The sequence below is a fragment of the Trachypithecus francoisi genome, unplaced genomic scaffold (genome assembly GCF_009764315.1).
Source record: "Trachypithecus francoisi isolate TF-2019V2 unplaced genomic scaffold, Tfra_2.0 Lachesis_group8, whole genome shotgun sequence".
Taxonomy (NCBI): Eukaryota; Metazoa; Chordata; class Mammalia; order Primates; family Cercopithecidae; genus Trachypithecus; species Trachypithecus francoisi.
In genome coordinates, this window is record NW_022681473.1 from 80,802,774 (window position 1) to 80,826,460 (window position 23,687).

Consider the following 23,687-nt stretch of genomic DNA (forward strand, 5'->3'; position numbering starts at 1 on the left):
AAATATGCAATGCCTATCACTGAAACAAAAATTATCTGGCATATGAGGATAAGATATGTGACCAAAATCCAAGAAAACACACAAATCACAAATCATCAGGATATTTAGATAAAGGATTATCACACAGATACTTTAAAATTAATGTGATTAATATGCTGATAGAAATAAAAGGAAATGTTAATAGCCTTGCCAAAGAATGGGAAACTATAAAGATTACTGAGCCGAAACATGTAATAATAAAATTTAAGATCTCAAGAGATTTAACCGTTGTTAGATGCATGTGAAGAAGGAATTGGAAGATAGGTTATTAGAAAATATGAGGAATGAAGCATTAAGAGATAAAATGGTAAAACAAAACACAGTAAAGATTATAAGATGCCTAGGGCATGTAATATTTTAGAATTCTACCATACATGTGATTGTAGTTCTAGAGTATGACCTCAATTGTGAAAGACAAAGAAGAAGAAAAAGGGCAAAGAGGAGGAGAGGTGGAGGAGAGGAAGAGAAACGAAAAAAAAAAAAAAAAAAAGGAGGAAGAAGAGGGGAGAGGAAAAGAAAAGAGAAAAAGGGAATAGGGGAAAGAGAATAGAAGGGAATAAAGCTGAATCAGTATTTGAAGAGATAATGGGTGAGGATATTTTTAGAAGGATGAAAGATATCAAGCTACAGATTCAGTTTTATGAACTGGAGCATGTAGTAGAGTGTTTTGGCACCTGGGAGACAAGAAAAGAGGGTCAGATTACATATTGTGTGAGTTATTTATGGGCTCCACAAGTCATACTATTGTGTTTGGACAAGGATAATTCAGAAAGGAATCTGAGCAAAATAATAATAAAACTTCAGTAATAAACTCAGTTTATTATCCCAACTCACTCAACAACGGTACATGTATTATACAATTATTTCTTCTAATTTACAAATGAGAAATTAAGATTGAAATGTCTTGTTCTAGGTTACACAGTAATAGGCACGACTGAGCTATGTTTACTTGATGTAAGAGTCAAACTCTTAACCATTAACTTCTATAATATCTCAATCATGTTGACACCTGTATTTCATTTTAGTTTAAAAAATTACAGTTGTCAAGGTCTATCATTTCACAAATATTGTCACTTATTCTCATAAATTCTGTAAGCCATTTCATATTCATTCACATATTTACTAACAACTGATATTTATTTAGTACCCTCAATGGGTCATACATACACTTCCATAAGCATCAGAATTATATCAGTGTCAATAACTGAGAAGAGTCTGAGATTTTTCCCTACTATTAAGTTAACAAGTTTTCCTGCCATGGTTTCATAGATGGCGACAGAGAAAGCAAGACTTCTGGGGCAGAGGCAAAGGAATTTATAACTCATGGCACAATGGACAATATGACCTTCATGTTGGTTCCAGTTTCAATTGCCTTTTAAGTCATACAGAGTGACACAGAATGACTTTGGAGAACGCTGTGCACACAGTAAGTCTGCATCACTGCTAAGGAACCCCAAGTTTAAGAAGATTGCACACCATTATACAAGTTTAAGAAGCTTGCATAACATTGTGAAAGATTAGGGTTAATCTTTTATAATGGTATGCAACTAAATATGCCAAACTTTGGCCATAAAGGGATATATTACATTTATTATACTGGGAAGAAAAGAAACACGTCCTCTGTTTTGAAGGAAGGGACTATCTATGATTTCTTCCAAGAATGTTTGCTATACACATATCCTTGAAAAGAGAGTAGAGAGCAAAAGGCTGTAGTGTCTATGCTTATAAGATGTACAGAAATCAAAATGACTCATGGAGAACTGTTTCTCAATAAACAGATGGACAAAAATTTCTTCTTTGTGAAGCTTACATTTTAGGAAAAAAGCCCAGTAAATATAACACATTTTTTAAAAGATTTTTATTAGATTACAGGTAATCAATGCTAAGACAAAACAAAAACAAAAACGAAAACAAAAAAAACTGGATAAAGGAGACTGGAAGTATTTGAGAGTGTAGTTTAAATTTGGGTTGGTTAGGGTAGGCCAAGAAAATAAAGTAATATATGCAAATAATTAAAAATAGTTTCCCTGAATATTATATTTTTCACTTTTATCCTAATTTCATTGGGAAAAATAAATGCACTTAAAATGAAACATATTTCTAATTTTGTTTATTGTGTATTAAGTCTTCACATGAGAATGGTAAGAATAGTGTAGAAGAGAAAGCCTCTCTAAACCATCATTTTTCATATTTAGTGATCATTAGAGATAGAAAAAAATATGTGTGTGTGTGTGTGTATGCTGTAGTTCATTTCTTGTTCATTCTCTAATTACTAACAACAAATATTTATTTAGTACCTTCAATGGGTCATATATACACTTTCATAAGCATTAGAATTACATCAGTGTCAACAACTGGGAAGAATCTGAGATTTTTCCCTACTATTAAGTTAACCAGTGGTCTTGCCATATACATACATACATACACACACACACACACACACAAAATACATATATATTAATATATAAATATATATAATATATATAATATATCTCAAGTGATCCTGTCATATATATATGAGTGTGTGTGTATATATACATATATATGTATATATATTTATGTATCTGGAGTTTGATTAGCAGTTACATTCAATTCTCCAAAATGTTGCTCTGGAAAAGCAATTTTGAATCCCTGAAGTGCTTTGGCTTATTCTATATAATCCCTGTGGTACCAACTTTATTGAAATAAGAAACCAATTTTTCTCAAGAGAAGCAAACGAGACCTCATCTCAAATCCCCAGAGGTTTAAGTTGACTTTGCGTCAATGCCCATGAGATGAAGGTGTTTGCAACCTGGGTAATGTATATTTTCCTCGCTTGTGATGTGTTTTCTTATCATTAACCATGGTGCTCTCCCAACTCACAGTTAATTCATCCAAACTGGTTTGCATCCTCTAGGGCTAAAGTAGGAAGTTTGGGCCTACTTATGGCTGCAGGAAATGCCATTTTGTGTATTTTGAGGTAACACAAAAACTGCTGGTTTAGATATTATAAAATCCTATAGTCTCTTGAGAACAATATACTTCACATAATGTATGATGATAAAAAATACAACAAAGATTTTTCTACACAGATCCACCAAAGCAAGCTCAGAGACATAATATTATTACAGAAAATTTATACTGCCATGTAACTGGATATTACAGAGAGAATATATATAAATATCTGAATTAGGTTTAAAGGCAGTGAAATTTAATGCGCTATATATAATTTACTAAAATATTTTTTCTGCTGACTCAGTACTTGGAAGATTACTTGTTTGAAAGAGAGTGTAAGAAATATAGTTCTGGGTAGAAATGCTCTCTTTTTATCACTTATTCTACAAAATACAGTTATATTTATGGCTGGAAGTTTTACAAACTCTATAGATTTTGCAGCTGCTAACTCCTGAAATCATTGCCTAACATTACAGTATTTCTGAAGTGTAAATTAGGATTCAATGCTGTCAAAAGTTTCAGTAATACCTTCTTACATATATAGACAATTTGATTTGCATTCATAAAAATAGAATGCAAATCATTCACCACTTATCACATAGAAACATGAAAACATAGTTCTGTCTTCAAATCATGAACAGAAGCACATAATTGTCAATGTGCTTACTTGAATAAAGGTATGTAAAAATGTGCATTACAGCTTATTTAACTATTTTACTTTTTCTGAAGTTGGTTCTCATTAATTATATAGTATTCTGCCGCACTAGATTGTGAGCATTAATGAACAAATTTTAGAAAATCAAATTCACCTACTATTTAAAAAACATAATTTTCTTATTTTTGAATGATATATTTTTGTAATATATCATATTTTAGCAAGCCCTATAATGCACTGGAATGTAGTTAGCATTCACATATATGAGAAATTGGAGGAGGATGCATTGTTAGTGAAGCTGTCACATATTTAAGATGTTAAAAAGTAATTCTATTTTAATAATTATAATTTTTAAAAACTGCCCGACTACTGAAGTGGGGCGCTGATATTTTTTCTGGTCTAATAACCTGAGTAAAGTATAAGAAAACAAAATATATCCAGGCATTGTACAATATCCAATAGAAGAATGTGACAACTGAAAGAAGGAGAACTCATGAGGTTAGCTGCAAAATCATCCTGGCTTTCTGTAGAAGATTCTCCAATGGCTGCAACAAGCTAAAGTAAAATGAATGAGACTGATTTCTGTGCACTGCACCTGCTGAATGTAGCAAAACGATCATATAATTTTTTAACATTATTATGTTGAATTGCATTGATTGATTTTTGGAAGTTAAACACTGTTTTGGAGTATAAATCTAATATGAATATGATATATTATCCTTTTTAATATAGTTCTTTGATTTGCTAAGACTGTTAGAATTTACATCTATTTTATGAATGACACAATTTTTCTTTCTTATAATTTCTTTTACGTTTTTGTATTATTGATAACCTCACAAAATAAGCCTGAAGTATTTTCTCTTTCTATATTCTCTAGAATATTTTCTGGTAGACTGATATATTTCTCCTTAAAAATTTGGAAAAAGTTTGTGATGAAGAAGCTACCTGGGTCTGAAGATATCTTTTCTGGTAAGTTTCAAATCACGGATTCAATTGCTATAATAGATACGTAGATTTTCTAAATCTTTTTGCATCATTTTTGATATGTTGGGTACTTTGAGACAATCAATTTCATCCAAAGAAAAATGTTTGTAAAAATATAAAAAGTACACTATATAATTTTCATGCATTAATACATATGATAAATTTTCATTTATAAATTGTTAGAGTATGAATGTGACAAATATTGACTATTTTTAGTTTTTTAATGTGACATATGATTTTCAAATGCATATTTAAAACAATACCTGTTCTCTTACAGAGATGAATCATGTTGGGTCTTGATTTCAAAGGTTGATTTATATTTTCAAAGAAAATGTTCTTCATAGAAAGAATTTTTAATTACACTTTGGAAAACACTCTTGTTTCAGTCATAAAACAAATATTAGCTGTTGATAGAACGAGAGAGCATTTCAAGAAACATGATCTATAGAATTAGATAAATTATTAAAGGGTAGTTCCTAATTAGGCTTATAAACATCAATAATTAATAATTCCCCAAACTCATAGCAAAAGTGCTTTATTCTTTTCAAAGAGGTTTCTTTTTGTTTCCATATTAAATCCATCAACTCTCTGAGGTAACTTGAGAAAACATTTATTGGTTGAGAAATGAATTCTTGGAGATGTGTGCAGTTTGTTTATTATATAAATACTATGAGAAGAAAGGTTCTCTGAATCCCAGGGCAGCTTCATCATCAGAGAACTACAGTGGAATTAATGTAAGATTCTAACATTTCACTATGTGAACCATGCTTTTCTCCAGGTCCTTACAACATATAATAGTTTATAAATCCAGGCTAACAAATGTGCTAAGTAAACCAAAGGAATCAAAATAAGACAAAGCAACAACGAAAATATAACTAACTATCATGACAGAAATCTCATTAGGAGAGAATCCGTGAAACGTTTAGGGAGAAAAATAATGAAGTGCTCTGTATAGAAATAATAAGCATCTCTCTAGTCAACAGTTAAAATAGGAAGGAAGGAAGGAAAGGAAAAAGGAAAGGGAGGGAAGGGAGACACTCAGAAAAGGAAAAACAAAAGGCATTTTCCAGTGGGAGAAGAAATAAATTTTTATTTGCTCTATTTCACTGAAGAATCTTGATTAATACAGTTGCTATTTTTTATTTTTATTAAAAAAATTTTCTTTTATACATCATGTGGATCCATCCAGCCCTTCTGTTTGATCACAGGTGGATGTGGCTCATTATTGGCAGAACTGTGTCCACTTAGGCATTTCAGATCAAATACAATTCCTGGTCATACAAACCTGAAGTTTTTATGGTACCTATGATAATTATGTTTTGTGGAAAGGTAGGTTGACACTCAGACTATGACTGAACAGCTTATGTAGGTCTACCTAGAGAGAGAAAATAGACTGATCATGAGGGGTGCAAATGTTGGTCCTGTGACAATTATAGTTCTCATAGTGAGTTAATCACTTGCCTCTGAATTTATACGTGTCCTCAGAGCTTGCTTCATGTGTAGATACCTCTGAGATATTAATGCCCCTTGATGTGCTGATGAAATCAGTGTGCTGCACCAGATCTGAAGCTTAATACATTAATCAAAAAAATGAGTTTAGCCCCTAGAGGCCTCTTGGTAGTATTCTTGGGTGTATCAAACAGACTATGCGGACGAATAGTATTTTTGAGGAATCAACATTCCTTTTTTTTTTTTTCCAAATGTGAGAGCTCAGCATTGTTCTTTTCTTTTCAAATTTCTACCAATAAATGTAGAATGCAAAGGAAAAGAAAAGTTGAAGAAAACAGGTATTTCAACAGTATAGATAATTTTTAATTTGTTTAATTAAAAGAAATTCAAATTAAAACATCTCTGAAGGCTTATCTTTGATATAGCCTGTAGTACAGTAACAAGCACTAGAACATAAGCTCTTCAAGGATTGTAATATGAAAAAGCACAGCATTGAATCCCTAAAGTCAAGCATAAAATCTGCATATGGTAGATGCTTAATAGAAATTGCTCACAAGATATTATCACTAAATAACCGTCTTAATGAACTATTAATGACAGTGAAGATGTCTGATTAATACATACCTTAATTGGTAAACTGGTGAATTGATAATTGTATTAATTTTAAATTTTCTTTTAAATTGAAAAATGACATTTTTATTTATGCTCGATCTTGAACACAGTACAGTGCTGAAGAGGCATACATATTAGATAGGTTGTATGTACTCTTGCTCTTTCATGGTCCCTATTATTACTTTTTAATTAATAATTTTTTCTTTTTTTGGTTTAAGGGGGCTGACAAGTCATGTTTTTTCCTCTGAATTTGTAATCAAATTGAAAATGCAGCAAGCATCTGTTAGGAATAAAAAATGTCATCACTGGTGTTTTGACTGGATTGAAAACCTTAGGAGAAGGAACAGAGAGCATGGTGGCTCTCTATTTTTCATCATATTGAATGTAAACTGTCTGTGATCTTCTCTGCTTCTGTTTCCATATGGTAAATATTCTTCAGTCACAACTGACTTTTTACAAATTTAAAATACGATGATTCAACATGTTTAGTGATTCTAGCAAAAGCTGTAATAGAATAGATTATATCCTAGTAAAATATACATTTCCAAAATTGACCCAAGAAAAAAGAAAAGCACACTAAAATATACAAGTGATTTTAGAAGAGACTGGAAAGGTGATTAAAGAGTGCATGTGTGTGCATTTTGTTTAAAGGCTCCAGGACAATATAATTTCACAGAAGAAGAGGTTTTTCTAATATCAAAACAAACAAACAAAAAACAAAAAATTCTCATGAAACTAAAAAATTCTCATGAAACTATTCCAGGTTATCAGAAAAGGTAAAAGTTGACAACCGGGCGTACTGACTCATGCGTGTTATCCCAGCACTTTGAGAGGCCAAGGTAGGTGGATCACTTGAGGTCAGGAGTTCAAGGCCAGCCTTGCCAACATGGTGAATCCCCATCTCTACTAAAAATACAAAAATTAGCCGGGTATGGTGGCACACGTCTGTAACCCCAGCTACTCAGGAGGCTGAAGCATAAGTATCACTTGAACCCAAGAGGTGGAATGTGCAGTGAGCTGAAATCACACCACAGCACTCACTCCAGCCAGGGCGACAGAGTGACTGTCTGTCTCAAGATAAAAGTTTTTGTTTGTTTGTTTGTTTGTTTTAGACGGTTAGCAGATTCTAAATAAATACTAAAACATGAATAAGATAGATGGAGAAAGAAACCAGAAAAAGAATATGCATTGAAGAAACAGATGTCAGGAATGTGTTAATTTTTCCATATCAGAAAATGTATTGCCATAATAGATTACATCAGTAAGCTAAAGTGCAGAAAAGTCATACACTTTATCTCTCTGTCAGAAAGATTTTTTGTTTCCTTGTCTTGATAATCTAACAATTGTACAGGGTATGATAAAGTCTTTTAAAATAAGTGCTGTCTAGACCACAATTAAAAATTTAATTTGACAGTATGATGTCTTGCTTAAGGTTAGAGAAATTTTCCCTCATTTCTATACTTTTTGCAATATTACCTTTTTTTGTATGGTTAGAGATTTTTTTTTACTCAATTTCTTTAAGCAACTAGTTCAGTAATAGCCATTTGCTCTAACATTACATAATTGTCTTTAAAAAGTCTTAAAATCATGCATTTGTTAGTTTGTATTCAGTAGTTCGATCTCTTTAGTTACAACTTTATTTTAGAAGGAAACATGCAATATGGAGAGAGTAAAAGGAATCTCAAATTTGCAAACCTTATATCTGTAAAAGACAGAATACATAAAAACTTTCACAACTCAAGACAACAAACTATCTAATTTTTAAAATGGCAAATTATTGGGAAAAAACCTCACTAAAGATATATCGATGGAAAATATGCAAATGAAAAGGTGTTCAGGATTATTGTTCAGGATTATTAGTCATCAGAAAATTCACTGGGGTTGTTTTTTCCTTATGAATTTGTTCAAGTTCCTTATAGATGTTGGATGTTAGAACTTCGTCAGATGCATACCTTGCAAATATTTTGTCCCATTCTAAAGGTTTTCTGTTTGCTCTGTTGATAGTTTCTTTTGCTATGCAGAAGTTCTTAAGTTACATTCCATTCCATTTGTCAATTTTTGCTTTTGTTGTATTGCTTTTGGCATCTTTATCGTGAAATCTTTGCCAGTTTCTATGTCAAGAATGGTATTATCTGGACTGTCTTTCAGAGTTAGTTTGTATAGTTTGCGGTTTTACATTTAAGTCTTTAATTCATCTTGAATTGATTTTTTGTACATAGTGTGAGGAAGGAGTCCAGTTTCAATCTTCTGCATATGCTAGCCAGTTATCCCAGCACCATTTATTGAATAGGGTGTCCTTTCCCCATTACTTGTTTTTGTCAGTTTTGTCAAAGGTCAAATGGTTATAGGTATGCAGACTTATTTCTGAGCTCTCTCTGTTTGTTTTTGCACCTGTATCATGCTGTTTGGGTTACTGTTACTGTAAAGGACATAGAAACTTTTCAAAAGAAGACATACATGCAGTGTACAAGCAGATGAAAAACAGTTCAATAACACCAATCATTAGAGAAATACAAATCAAAACCACAATGAGAAAACATCTCATACTAGTCAAAATGGTTATTAGTACAAAGTCAAAAAACAAAAAACAAAAAACAAAACGTGCTGGCACAGATGGAGGGTAAAGGAAATGTGTACACACAGTTGGTGAGAATGTAATTAGTTCAATCATTGTGGAAAGCAGTGTGGTGATTCCTCTAAGAGCTAAAAACAACTACCATTTGACCCAGCAATCTCATTACTTGGTATACACCCAAAGGAATATAAATTATTCTACCATAAAGACACATGTATGCATATGTTCATTGCAGCACTATTTACAATAGTAAAGACATGGAATCAACCTAAAAGCTCATCATCAGCAGACTGGATAAAGAAAATGTGGCATTCTCTGTATTTCCTGAATTTGAATGTTGGCCTGCCCTACTAGGCTGGGGAAGTTCCCCTGGATGATATCCTGAAGAGTGTTTTCCAACTTGGTTCCATTTTCCCCCTTACTTTCAGGCACCCCAATCAGACGTAGATTTGGTCTTTTTACATAATCCCATACTTCTTGCAGGCTTTGTTCATTTCTTTTTCTTCTTTTTTCCTTAGGTTTCTCCTCTTTTCGCTTCATTTCATTCATTTGATCCTCAATCGCTAATACTCTTTCTTCCAGTTGATCGAGTCAGTTACTGAAGCTTGTGCATTTGTCACGTATTTCTCGTGTCATGGTTTTCATCTCTGTCATTTCATTTATGGCCTTCTCTGCATTAATTATTCTAGTTATCAATTCTTCCACTATTTTTTTTCAAGATTTTTAGTTTCTTTGCGCTGGGTACGTAATTCCTCCTTTAGCTCTGAGAAGTTTGATGGACTGAAGCCTTCTTCTCTCATCTCGTCAAAGTCATTCTCCGTCCACCTTTGATCCGTTGCTGGCGATGAGCTGTGTTCCTTTGGAGGGGGAGATGCGCTCTTATTTTTTGAATTTCCAGCTTTTCTGCCCTGCTTTTTCCCCATCTTTGTGGCTTTATCTGCCTCTGGTCTTTGATGATGGTGACGTACTGATGGGGTTTTGGTGTGGGTGTCCTTCCTGTTTGTTAGTTTTCCTTCTAACAAACAGTCACGACCCCTCAGCTCTAGGGTCCACTCCAAACCCTGTTTGCCTGGATGTCAGCAGCAGAGGCTGCAGAAGATAGAATATTGCTGAACAGCGAGTGTACCTGTCTGAGTCTTGCTTTGGAAGCTTCCTCTCAGGGATGTACTCCACCGTGTGAGGTATGGGGTGTCGGTCTGGCCCTAGTGGGGGATGTCTCCCAGTTAGGCTACTCAGGGGGTCAGGGACCCACTTGAGCAGGCAGTCTGTCCCTTCTCAGATCTCAACCTCCATTTTGGGAGATCCACTGCTCTCTTCAAAGCTGTCAGACAGAGTGGTTTGCGTCTGCAGAGGTTTCTGCTGCTTTTTTTGTTGTTGTTATTGTTGTTGTTGTTTAGCTGTGCCCTGTCCCCAGAGGTGGAGTCTACAGAGACAGGCAGGCCTCTTTGAGCTGCTGTGAGCTCCACCCAGTTCGAGCTTCCCAGCGGCTTTGTTTACCTACTTAAGCCTCAGCAATGGCGGGCGCCCCTCCCCCAGCCTCGCAGCTATCTTGCTGTTAGATCACAGACTGCTGTGCTAGCAATGAGGGAGGCTCCGTGGGCGTGGGACCCTCCCGGCCAGGTGTGGGATATAATCTCCTGGTGTGCCCATTTGCTAAGACCCTTGGTAAAGTGCAGTATTGGAGTGGGAGTTACCCGATTTTCCATGTGTTGTGTGTCTCAGTTCCCTTGGCTAGGAAAAGGGATTCCCTTCCCCCTTGCACTTCCCAGGTGCAGCAGCTGACCAGCACCGACTGTCTGGCACTCCCTAGTGAGATGTACCCAGTACGTCAGTTGAAAATGCAGAAATCACCTGTCTTCTGTGTCGCTCCCGCTGGGAGCTGGAGACTGGAGCTGTTCCTATTCGGCCATCTTGCTCTGCCTGCGATGCAAGGCTGGTTCAACATTCACAAATCAATAAATGTAATCCAGCATATAAACAGAACCAAAGACAAAAACCACATGATCATCTCAATAGATGCAGAAAAGGCCTTTGACAAAATTCAACAGTCCTTCATGCTAAAAACGCTCAATAAATTCAGTATTGATGGAACGTACCTCAAAATAATAAGAGCTATTTATGACAAACCCACAGCCAATATCATACTGAATGGGCAAAAACTGGAAAAATTCCCTTTGAAAACTGGCACAAGACAGGAATGCCCTCTCTCACCACTCCTATTCAACATAGTCTTGGAAGTTCTGGCTAGGGCAATCAGGCAAGAGAAAGAAATAAAGGGTATTCAGTTAGGAAAAGAAGAAGTCAAATTGTCCTTGTTTGCAGATGACATGATTGTATATTTAGAAAACCCCATTGTCTCAGCCCAAAGTCTCTTTAAGCTGATAAGAAACTTCAGCAAAGTCCCAGGATACAAAATTAATGTGCAAAATCACAAGCATTCTTATACACCAGTAACAGTCAAACAGAGAGCCAAATCATGAATGAACTTCCATTCACAATTGCTTCAAAGAGAATAAAATACCTAGGAATCCAACGTACAAGGGATGTAAAGGACCTCTTCAAGGAGAACTACAAACCACTGCTCAGTGAAATAAAAGAGGACACAAACAAATGGAAGAACATACTGTGCTCATGGATAGGAAGAATCGATATCCTGAAAATGGCCATACTGGCCAAGGTCATTTATAGATTCAATGCCATCCCCATCAAGCTACCAATGAGTTTCTTCACAGAATTGGGAAAAAAACTGCTTTAAAGTTCATATGGAACCAAAAAAGAGCCCGCATTGCCAACACAATCCTAAGTCAAAAGAACAAAGCTGGAGGCATCATGCTACCTGACTTCAAACTATACTACAAGGTTACAGTAACCAAAACAGCATGGTACTGGTACCAAAACAGAGATATAGACCAATGGAACAGAACAGAATCCTCAGAAATAATACCACACATCTACAACCATCTGACCTTTGACAAACCTGAGAGAAACAAGAAATGGGGAAAGGATTCCCTATTTAATAAATGGTGCTGGGAAAATTGGCTAGCCATAAGTAGAAAGCTGAAACTGGATCCTTTCCTTACTCCTTATACGAAAATTAATTCAAGATGGATTAGAGACTTAAATGTTAGACCTAATACCATAAAAACCCTAGAAGAAAACCTAGGTAGTACCATTCAGGACATAGGCATAACCAAGGACTTCATGTCTAAAACACCAAAAGCAACAGCAGCAAAAGCCAAAATTGACAAATGGGATCTCATTAAACTAAAGAGCTTCTGCACAGCAAAATAAACTACCATCAGAGTGAACAGGCAACCTATAGAATGGGAGAAAATTTTTGCAATCTACTCATCAGATAAAGGGCTAATATCCAGAACCTACAAAGAACTCAAACAAATTCACAAGAAAAAAACAAACAACCCCATCAAAAAGTGGGGAAAGGATATGAACAGACATTTCTCAAAAGAAGACATTCATACAGCCAACAGACACATGAAAAAATGCTCATCATCACTGGCCGTTAGAGAAATGCAAATCAATGCCACAATGAGATACCATCTCACACCAGTTAGAATGCCAATCAATAAAAAGTCAGGAAACAACAGGTGCTAGAGAGGATGTGGAGAAATAGGAACATTTTTACACTGTTGGTGGGATTGTAAACTAGTTCAACCATTATGGAAAACAGTATGATGATTCCTCAAGGATCTAGAACTAGAAGTACCATATGACCCAGCCATCCTATTACTGGGTATATACCCAAAGGATTATAAATCATGCTGCTATAAAGACACATGCACAAGTATGTTTATTGCGGCACTATTCACAATAGCAAAGACTTGGAATCAACCCAAATGTCCATCAGTGACAGACTTGATTAAGAAAATGTGGCACATATACACCGTGGAATACTATACGGCCATAAAAAAGGATGAGTTCATGTCCTTTGTAGGGACATGGATGCAGCTGGAAACCATCATTCTCAGCAAACTATCGCAAGAACAGAAAACCAAACACCGCATGTTCTCACTTATAGGTGGGAACTGAACAATGAGATCACTTGGACTCGGGAAGGGGAACATCACAGACTGGGGCCTATCATGGGGAGGGGGCATGGGGGAGGGATTGCACTGGGAGTTTTACCTGATGTAAATGACGAGTTGATGGGTACTGACGAGTTGATGGGTGCAGCACACCAACATTGCACAAGTATACATATGTAACAAACCTGCACGTTATGCACATACCCTAGAACTTAAAGTATAATAATAATAAAATTAAAAAGAAAATAAAGAAAATGTGGTACACATACATTATGGAATACTATGCAGCCATAAAATAATCCAGATTATGTCCTTTGCAGGAACATGGAACATGAATGAAACTAGAGGCCATTATTTTTAGCAACTAATGCAGGAACACAAAACCAAATACTGCATGTTCTCACTAATAAGTAGGAGCCACATGGGTAAATGATGGGAATACATGAACACAAAAAGGGGAACAACAGACACTGAGGTCCACTTGAGCTTGGAGAGTGAAGAGGAGGGAGAAAATCAGAAAAAAATAACTATTGGGTACTTGGCCTAGTACACTGGTGCCAAGATAGTCTGTATAACAAACTCCAGGAACACGAGTCTCCCTATTTAACAAAACTGCACATGTATCCCTGCACCTAAAATAATATGAGTTTACAAGAAAGAAAATTCAAGTTAAAACCACAATGAATATGCACCAATCAAACAGCTAAAATGAAAAGGATTAACCATACCAAGTGTTGGCAATGATGTGAAGGAATCAGAACTCTCATATACTTCTGGTGAAAAAGTAAAATGGCACAACTACTTTGAAAAACAGTTAGACATTTTTAAAAAATTAAATAGCATGTAGTAGTCATTCTGCTCCAAGGCATTTCAACTAGAAAAATAAAAACATATTTATTCTCACAAAAACATATACATAAGTGTTCATAGCAACTTAATTCACAAATACCTAAAAGATAGATAGATAGATACCTAAAAGATAGATAGAAACAAACCAACTGTCCATCAACTGGTGAAGGAACAAACAAACTGTGGTATACTGATATGAAATACTACTCAACAATAAAAGACAATGAAGTCTTTTATTTCATAATCTTATTTTTAATAAAATAATATTAATAAAATAAAAATATTTTTTTTTTTTTTTTTTTTTTTTTTTTTTGAGACGGAGTCTTGCTCTGCCGCCCAGGCTGGAGTGCAGTGGCCGGTCTCAGCTCACTGCAAGCTCCGCCTCCTGGGTTTACGCCATTCTCCTGCCTCAGCCTCCCAAGCAGCTGGGACTACAGGCGCCCGCCATGTCGCCCGGCTAGTTTTTTTTGTATTTTTTAGTAGAGACGGGGTTTCACCATGTTAGCCAGGATGGTCTCGATCTCCTGACCTCGTGATCCGCCCGTCTCGGCCTCCCAAAGTGCTGGGATTACAGGCTTGAGCCACCGCGCCCGGCCAATAAAAATATTTTTAAAGAAAAGACAATCTTTAAAAAACTTTGTTAAAGTAATGGAAATAACATTGATGAGTCTCTAACCTATGTTAATGAGTGAAAGGAATCAGACAAGAAAATGGTACCTATTTTCTTATTTCATTTGTATAAAATTATGGAAAATGCAAATTCATCTCCAATGACAGAAAGCAAATCACTGTTTGTTTAGGGATAAGGGGAAGATGTCCAAAAAATTATAAAGGTGAATCAGGAAACACTGAGTGACTAACATGTTCATTATCTTTATTGTGGTCATGGTTTCATGAGTAGAATCAGTTTCTAAAACTATGTATTATATATACATATGTGTATATATATTTATTTTCTTGTACAGCTTTATTATTCTACCCAGTCTTACAGATATCTTCGTATATATTATTCTAGATGTTATATAGTATTAGCTTTCAACATCTCAGTCTATGATCCATTTTTAGTTTATAGTATGGGGTAAAAGTTGTCAAGGTTCATTTTTGAATATGTATGTCCAAATGTTCAGGTACTAATTGTTAAAAATACTATTATTTTCCATTGAAATACCTTGACTTTTTTTCAAAAAACAATTGGTGTGTATATGTCAATTTTAGCATGTTCTAATCTGTTTCATTGATCTATCTTTACAAGTTACAATAAAGCCAAATTGTTTTAACTATTATTTGATTATACAGTAAGACTTAAAATAAGATAGTGTCTATTTCAGTTTTCCTTTATTGTCGCAATTATTTTGTCTCTTCCAGGTCTTCTCCTTTTTTTTGTTTTTTTGGTAAATAAAAGAGCCAGCTAAGGTTTGCATAAAAATGCAGTTTAATCTACAGGTTAATTTAGAATGGCCATCTTAAAAATCTTATTAGATGTGCTTCATAAACAAAATATATCTCCCCATTTACTTAGCTCTTTATCTTACAATGTTCTGTTATTTTCAGCATGCTCATCAATTTTGTTAGATTTATCAAATATTTCATCAATTCAATTTTCTATTGTTCCCTGCAAGCATATTATGGAAATACAGTGAATTTATGTATCTTGAACCTGAATCTTGTAGCCTCAGTAAATGTTATAATTAATTATAGTAATTCATGTGTAAATTATTTAAGCAATCATGTAATAATTAGAAATTACTACAGGTAAAACAAAATAGATTTTTTAGGTTAATTCCATGTCTTTACTATTGTAAATAGTGTTGCAATGAACACACACGTGCATGTGTCTTTATGACAGGTGATTTATATTTCTTTAGGTGTACACTCAGTAATGAGATTGCTGGGTCAAAGAGTATTTCTGTGTTTAGGTCTGAGGAATTGTCATACTGTCCTCCACAATGGTTGCACTAAGTGGATGGAGCTGGAGGCCATTATCCTTAGCAAAGTAACAAAGGAACAGAAAACCAAATAAATACTGCATGTTCTCACTTATAAGTGGGAGCTAAATGATGAGAACACATGGACACAAAGACAGGAACAACACACGCTGGGGTCTATGGAAGGGTGAAGAGTGGGCGGAGGGAGAGGATCAGCAAAAGTAACTAGTGGGTGCTAGGCTTAATACCTGGGTGATGAAATAGTCTGCACAACAAACTCCCATGACACAAGTAACAAATCTTGCAATGAAGCCTAACCCTAAAATAAAAGTTATAAAAAGAAATTTATCTTTTATCTTTCCTTTGCCCTTTAAATTTTCCTTTCTAGACATTGTGCTTACTCAGATCCTGACACAATATTGTATAATAGTGGTAAGAGAGGGAGCTATGAACAGAATATTTGTGTTTTCCCGAATTCCTATGTTGATGCCTAGTCTACAATGTGATGATATTTTTAGGTGGGGCCTTTGGGAAGTTATTAAGATATGATGGTAGCACCTTTATGAATGGGACTAGGGCCCTTATCAGAAAAGATATGAGAGCGCACTCTCTCTCTCTGTCATGTGAGGATACAACCAGACTATGGCCATCTACAAAGGATACACAGAGGATACCCACCTGTCACCGGATCTGCCAGCACCTTGATTGTGGACTTTCTTGTCTCCAGAATCGTGAGACTTGTTTCTGATCTGAGTGGGAAAGAATTCAGAAAGCATTCAGTATTTCTCCATTTAATATGATATTAACTATAGTTTTTTTTATAGATGCCTTGCATTAAAGTGAAGAAGCTTCATTTTCTTCCTAATATTCTGTGTTTTTTTTTTTTTTTAAATCATAGATATGTTTTATCTAACTTATGGAAAAAATAATTTTAAAAATGTGTGGCCAGGCGCAGTGGCTCACACCTGAAATCCCAGCACTTTGGGAGGCTGAGGAGGGTAGATCACGAGGTCAGGAGATCGAGACCATCCTGGCTAACATGGTGGAACCCCATCTCTACTAAAAATACAAAAATTAGCCGGGCGTGGTGGCAGACACCTGTAGTACCAACTACTCCGGAGGCTGAGACAGGAGAATGGTGTGAACCCAGGAGGCGGAGCTTGCAGTGAGCCCAGATTGCGCCACTGCACTCCAGCCTGGGCAACAGTGCCAGACTCTGTCTAAAAAATAAATAAATAAATAAATGTGCTTATATATGTACACAAGTAATCAAGTATCTTTATGCATATATGTATAGTGTCCATACATATTTAAACCACTGCATCATTATGGAAATTCATCAATAAGTCAGCCAGAACAAATCCATTTGAAAGAAAGTATTGTAGTCTCCAAGAAGGAACTGAAAACTGAAAGTCAATATAGTTTTCTGGTCACAAAGGCTCCTCTCTAACCCATACTCACAACTGCACAAAGGCAATATTCTAATGTTAAAGGGGAAATAAAAATAATTTAGAGATCCATTTCAAATTTAAAATACATGCATTTAAATGAAAGAGCATAATCCTGGAAAAAGTTACATCACCAATGTGTCAGTAATATGAATAAATCCCATTTTGTAAGCATTAATAGAAATATGACACTAAAGAAACACATGTCTCTAATGACTTTTTCAGTATATTAATCCAAAGTAGAGACTCATAAGATCCACAAACCTAAGTAAAGTAGACAACAAGTGGTGAACATCAGTATTAGTTTTTGGAACAGAGCGCTATTTAGATCCCTGGGTAACATAACATGTTCTAAAATTACTTGCAGAGTACATTATTAAAAAAAGTCAGGCCTTTTTTTTAAAAACGTAGAACAAGTAGGTTTTTATTTTACTTTTTTTCAGTTTATTTCAAAGCTGGTTTATTTCATTAAATCCAGCTCCTTATGGACAAAAATGTTTTTGAAGAGTGGAGTCAATGCTCAATGAAAAATCATTGTAAAGGCCTCCAAGGGAAGCTATTCTGTAATTTCTTTTGATAAATCATCATAGTATATAATAATCCTCATGACTGGAAAATTTATATTTCTATTTTACTTAAAATACTTACATTTCTATTTTATTTCAAATTCATATTCCAGTTTTAGCCTGAATTTTTCTCTTCTGTTCTTTCAGATAATAGAACACATATTTTTATTAATTTGTATATGAAGACCCTTGATATTCTGAAAAAAATAGATTTATATCTTTCTTTCAATACACATATTTATTTTTATTTTTTTGACCTTGGAAGAGGAAAGGGTCCAAGGCTCACTGGAAGGCAGTACGTGGGAAGAGAGTGGGTGAGCTCAGCAACATATTTAGTCTTTGTCCTGTGGCATCTTTGCCTTAATTCTCATTATTATAGTTGGATCTTATTCTCAGGCCAGGCACTTGTATCTGCCTGGGAATAATTACTGAGCTTTGAGGGCATTTTTTGCAGTGTCTGTGCTACTGCCAACTCCCTCTACTTTCATCACCAAGATGTAAGCCTTTGGGGACACCATGCAATATGTGTAGAGAAATAACACATATCATCAGACCCAACACTAGTCAAGGGTAAAACTTTGAGGAAACACATTCTTTTAAGGAAACAGAAACACACACATACACACATGCGCACACATGCATACCATATTCCTTATGAGGATATTCTCTCTATATATCCTCTTTACTACTTTGTATTTGGGACGTTTCTTTATGCACATACATCTTTCATGTTCATACTTAAAATATAAAAAATAATTTTTTAAATCCAATTAACTTTTTCAACTATAACTTTTTCAAATCTTTGCATAATTTGTCCCTAGCACTTTAACACTATTTGAATATTTTATAAAACAGGAACTTTCCAGTATATAATGAAAAACTACAAACCGACACAGTTCCTTCATTTTCATTTAACAAATAATTACTGAGAATATGCAAGCTTTTGGGAAAACACTGGTGAGAAAATACAGTACCCCGCTCTGTTTTGTTCTCGTTTGGAGTCATTGTACTTTGCAATTTACTTGCCTTCTCCTATGCTCCAATACTGGAATTTTCCTACAAATTGACCCTGGATGTCCCTGCCACCTCCCACCGAACCAATATATATTTTGGTATTGTGTTGTCTCTGGAAAAAAAAGCCTACACTCCAGTTCTGTCCCCATGGTCAATATCCCACCTTAATCAGATTTTATTTTTCCCAGCACATATCCAATAATCCTCTTAAAATGGTCCTCCTTATGCATAAACACATACAAACTGACACTAACAAAGCCAAAGGGCCTATTTAGAGAGCCAAGATAACTGACAATTCTACACGTTGTAACTTCTAACTTTCCTCACCTCATTCTACTAATCATCTTGTCTTCTTTCACTTACCTCCACCTCCTTTCTTTGCTTTCATCATAGATTCTCTCCCTGTCTCTCCCTCTCTGTCTCTCTCTCTCTCTCTATGTGTATGTGAACATCTAAGTAGGAATTTATTTTATTGCCTTTATATTATTAATCTGAAAATATCTTGGCTCCTTGACTTCACAATCTCAAAGTCATAACATTTCTGCAATTTACCTTTATTGCTTAACTTTGTCTTTGTTGTTATATGTTTAGTATTTTATAATCACTCAGAGATCATGGCAATGGGTGCACTTTTATAAAGCTAAAAATTAAATGAATAAATTATAAATGAATGTATCATTTCCTATACAGGAGCCCAGAGACTGAGGAAATGTCTACATTTTCTTTTTTTTTTTTTTTGAGACGGAGTCTCGCTCTACCGCCCAGGCTGGAGTGCAGTGGCCGGATCTCAGCTCACTGCAAGCTCCGCCCCCCGGGTTCACGCCATTCTCCTGCCTCAGCCTCCCGAGTAGCTGGGACTACAGGCACCCGCCACGTCGCCCGGCTAGTTTTTTGTATTTTTAGTAGAGACGGGGTTTCACCGTGTTAGCCAGGATGGTCTCGATTTCCTGACCTCGTGATCCGCCCGTCTCGGCCTCCCAAAGTGCTGGGATTACAGGCTTGAGCCACCGCACCCAGCCGGAAATGACTACGTTTTCAAAACCAGAATATAAATAAACATTTTAAAATCTGATACAGAGTTCATTTATGTAAATTACATTCTTTATTTCACTTTACAATTTTAAAATGTCACCTTCTACATCTAAAGAAGGCATCAGGACTGTTACCCCAAAACCAGAGGTAAAAATGGCCCATGTTTCCATTACTCACTCTTATTATCATCCTTTCTCGGAAATGGATTTGTGGTGTCACTTTCTCTGGTTGTTATGCCTTTGCCAAAAAAAGGAGATATAAGAATTTTAATGTTTGATATCCAACTTGAAGACAGATAGGATAACCTCTTGATTGGGCTATGACCTTACTGTGGATGTTCTCACTTGAAGGATCCCAGCAAAGATTACCATGTGGGATTCAGTAACCAAACACCCTCCCTTAAAGCACTGTGGCCTGCTTCTCTCACCTAAACACTAGCAACATCATGTTTTACTGTAGAGACAAAGATTGCAATGTGATGTGGCACAACATAAATACACCCTTGTAAGAACGATGGCAAGGAGAATTGCAAACAGTCAAGAAGTCTCCCGAATTTTTATCACCCGATAATGGCACCTTAAGAATCTCCTCCAAAAGTCTTCTTCCCTCTGCAAAATAGTTATAGTTTTCTTCATTCTCCATTCATTCTTGCTCTCAAAACTGAGAGCTGTAATTCTTACATCCTTCATTCTCCCCATTTTTACTGGAGTATTATGTTCATAGGAGACATCTTTCTGAGGTGGTCTGAATAACAAGGTGAAAATAATAAACATTATATAGCGTGAACATCCATCATGTCGTTAAGAGCAAAAAATTGTTTAGACATATGTTTCTTTGTCTTTTCTATTTCACATAATACTGATGCTCTGGGCGGGGGGAAACACTCCCTAAGGTTTTTTGCTGCATCTATCTTATAAATGATTCCTTTTGATCAAAATCTAGTGCAAGCTCGCCTTTTTTTAGAGTCATAGAGGCAATGATTTCATATCACAGTATTTTGACTCTTGACAGCTCAGTGGGAGTAAGGAAAAGGAGGAGGGGGATTATCTAAAGGAGAGGAAAAGGTTGGGGAGAAGAATTCAAAGTCAGGACAAAGATGACAGGCGAAGCATGAGAGCAGCTGTACAAAATGTTACTTGTTTTCTTCCAGAGACTGGTGTGCTGGAGTGAATGACAACTACTAATTAAAAGAGTGGCTTATTATCATGTAAGAAGCGACACAATTTGTCTAAGATCTGGAGTAAAAGATGAACCACTTTTATTTGTAGAAAATTCTAATTTAAAAATATGCCTTTTTAGATGAACATCTGTGGTGTTTTTGACAGGAGACATGTGATAATTAAAACCTTTTTTATTTTCTGACTGAAATATTCATATTATATTTGTGCTGTGTGCCAATTTTTATATTTCTATAAATAAGAACAAAGCAAGTTTTCTGCAACAACTAGAAGTTTATACAATTTATAATTTTTAAGTCCACGTATCAAAATTAGATACCTAAATCGTGATTACAAGTTTATATCTTGCCATAAAATATATTGGATATTAACTTTCCAACTTAATGATCTTTTTAATGGATATCTATTAAAGCAAGTGAATTGTTCTTTTTTGGGACAAATGTACATTACTGTTCTCAAAACACTTACTGCCTGGTGCTTTTTTTTTTTTTTTTTAACTTTTTGAGAGCTTAAAAAATGATAGCCTTGGTTTTGCTCTACTTTATACATATCCTTCACAGTTAAGAGAATAATTTTCTAATTATACACATGTGGCAAGTAATTTTATTGTTCCAAGGAAAATGTGTATCTCTCTGATACCAAATAGTTGTTTATGATTTGCAGAATTTGTCTGAATAAGTTAAAGCATGCCATAAATGGACAAGAATATGCCTCAATCAGATAAACAATAATACTAAATAAGCAGATGTTAACATAAAAAATAAAGGAATACCTTATTTTATTGCACTTCACTTTATTGCTCTTTGCAGATGTTGTGTGTTTGTGTGTGTGTGCGTGTGTGTTTTAACAAATTGAACGTTTGTGGCAATTCTGCATCAAGCAAGTATATTGACACCATTTTTCCAACAGCATGTTCTCACTTCATTTCTCTGTGCCACATTTTGGTGATTATTTCTAACATTTTCATTATTATTATATCTGTTACAGGGATCTGTAATCAATGATCATCAATGTCACTACTGTAATTGTTACAAACTTAGCCCATGTGAGATGGGAAACTTAATTGGCAAATGTGTGTATTCTGACTGCTCCACAGACCAGCTGTTACTGCGTTTCTCTCCCTCTCCTCATGTCTTTCTATTCCCTGAGACAAAACAATATTGAAATTAGTCCAATAATAACCCTTCAATGGCCTTTAAGTGTTCAAGTGAAATGAAGAGTCACACATCTCTCACTTTAAATCAAAAGCTAGAAATGATAAAGCTTACAGAAGAAGGCATGTGGAAAGCTGAGGTAAGCTGAAAGAGAGGCCTAATAGACAAAACTGTTTGCCAGGTTGTGAAAGTTAAAAAAAGAATTCTTGAAGAAAATTTAAAATGTTACTCCAGCGAACACACAAATGTGAAGAAAGCAAAATGGCCTCATTGCTACTATGGAGAAAGTTTCAGTGATCTGGATAGAACAAATCAGCCACAACATCCCCATAAGCCAAAGCCTTATCTGTAGCAGGTCTCTAGTTCTTCAATTCTATGAAGGCTGAGAGAAGTGAGGAAGCTGCAACAGAAAAGTTTGAAGCTAACATAGGTGGGTTCATTTGGTTGAAGGAAAGCAGCTTTTTTTCTGTAATACAAAAGTGTAAGGTGAAGTAGCAAGTGCTGATAGAAAAGCTGTAGTAAGGTATCCAGAGCTAAGATAAATGATGAAGGTGTCTACACTTTCCAACTGATTTTCAGTGTAGACAAAACAGACTTCTATTGGAATAAGATACTGTCTAAGATCATAGCTAAAGAGGACAAGTCATTGCTTGGCTTCAAACCTGCAAAGGACAAGCTGACTATTTTTAGGGGATAATGCAATTGATAACTTTAAGTTGAACCCAATCCTTACTATTCTGAAAATCCTAGGGCCTTTAAGAGTCATAATAAACTATCTCTGCCTGTTCTCAATAGAAAAGCAAAACCTAGATGATAACTCATATGTTTACAAAATGATTTACTGAACATTTTAAACCCACTGCTGAGGCCTGTTCCTCAGAAACTAGAAAGATTCCTTTCAAAAGATTACTGCTTATTGATAATCATGTGCTCATCCAAAAGCTCTGATAGGGATATACAAAGTATGTTTTCATTGCCACTAATAAAACATTAAATCTGCAACACGAGGATCAAGGAGTAATTTAAACTTTCAAATCCATTATCCAAGAAATAATTTTTGCTATAATGCCCCCGATGGATCTGGGCAAAGTAAATTGAATACCTTCTGGAAATAATTCATTATTCTAGATGGCATTAAGAATGTTTATGATTCAAAGGAGAACGTCAAAATATCAACTTTAATGGAAGTGTGAGCGAAGTGAGTTCCAGCTCTCAGGGATGCCTTTGAGG

The 23,687-nt window shown here is 35.3% G+C and overlaps 1 long non-coding RNA gene across 2 annotated transcripts in view; it reads left to right on the top strand.

Moving 5' to 3' along the window:
* Positions 1 to 23,687, top strand: part of LOC117080330 — an 84,344-nt gene that overhangs the window by 18,696 nt on the left and 41,961 nt on the right. Inside the window, exons 3-5 of one of the 2 annotated variants that reach the window (XR_004435786.1) lie at positions 1,309 to 1,465; positions 4,506 to 4,597; positions 7,437 to 7,542. This is a non-coding gene — a long non-coding RNA (uncharacterized LOC117080330). Of the gene's footprint in view, positions 1 to 1,308; positions 1,466 to 4,505; positions 4,598 to 7,436; positions 7,543 to 23,687 lie in introns of those variants that run through there. The other variant, XR_004435785.1, reaches the window with a different exon arrangement.